Raw genomic sequence first — 1,413 nt, 5'->3', positions numbered from 1 at the left:
GCTGCCTGTAGATGTTGGAGATTAAACCTTTATCAGTGATAACATTTGCAAATATGTTCTCCCATACAGTGAGCTCTCTTGTTGTTTTGTTGATGGTTTCTTTTACTGTAAAAAGGCTTTTTATTTTTATGTAGTCCCATTTGTTTATTTTCTCTTTAGATTCCATTTCCCTAAGGCAGTATCAGTGAAGATGTTCTTTCGGCATATGTCTGAGATTTTGCTGCCTATGGATTCCTCTGGTATTTTTATGGTTTCCCATGTTATGTTTAAGTCCTGTATCCATTTTGAGTTTATTTTTGTGTATGGTGTAAGTTGGTGATCTAGTTTCATTTTTTTGCATGTATCTGTCCAATTTTCCCAACACCATTTATTGAAGAGACTGTCTTGACTCCATTGTATGTTCATGCCTCCTTTGTCAAATATTAATTGAACATAGTGGTTGGGGTTGATATCTGGATTCTCTATTCTGTTCCATTGATCTATATGTCTGTTCTTGTGCCAGCACCATGCTGTTTTGAGAACAGTGGCTTTGTAATACAGCGTGAAGTCTGGTATTGAGATTCCTCCTACTTTATTCTTTTTTCTCAGGATTGCTGTGGCTTTTCGGGGTCTTTTTTTATTCCAGATGAATTTTTGGAGAGTTCTTTCAAGATCTGTGAAATATGCCGTTGGTATTTTAATGGGGAGTACATTGAATCTATAGATTGCTTTGGGTAGTATGGACATTTTAATGATGTTGATTCTACCAATCCATGAACATGGTATGTTCTTCCATCTGTTTACGTCTTCCTCTATCTCTTTTTTCAGTGTCCTGTAGATTTCCGGGTATAGGTCTTTAACCTCCTTAGTTAAGTTTATTCCTAGGTATCTTAATTTTTTTGGTGCAATGGTAAATGGGATTACTTTTTTAGTCTCTCTTTTTATAAGTTCACTATTGATGTATAGAAAGGCCATAGATTTCTTGGCATTAGTTTTGTATCCTGCTACATTGCCGAATTCATTTATTAAGTCTATTGATTTTTTGATGGAGTCTTTTGGGTTTTTTATGTACAGTATCATGTCATCTGCAAATAAGGATAACTTTGTATGTAACTTTCTGTCTCTGGCCGCTTTTAAGATTCTTACTTTGTTGTTGGTGTTTGCCAATTTAATTATAATGTGCCTTGGCCTCAGTCTTTTGGGGTTCATTTTGCTTGGGACTCTGTGAGCTTCTTGGATTTGTGTGGGTTTTTTCTTCCCTATATCCGGAAAGTTTTCTGTCATTATTTCTTCAAACAGGTTTTCTATTCCTTGGTCAGTTTCCTTTTCTTCTGGAACCCCTATTATGCGGATGTTGTTTTGTTTTGTGTTGTCCCAAAGTTCCCTTAGGCTCTCCTCCTGCTTTTTCATTTTCTTTTCTAGAAGCTGCTCTAT

This window comes from Eptesicus fuscus, chromosome 1, assembly GCF_027574615.1.
Source record: "Eptesicus fuscus isolate TK198812 chromosome 1, DD_ASM_mEF_20220401, whole genome shotgun sequence".
NCBI classification, from domain to species: Eukaryota; Metazoa; Chordata; class Mammalia; order Chiroptera; family Vespertilionidae; genus Eptesicus; species Eptesicus fuscus.
The sequence above is the reverse complement of the archived record's forward strand: the minus strand, read 5'-3'. Positions refer to the sequence as shown.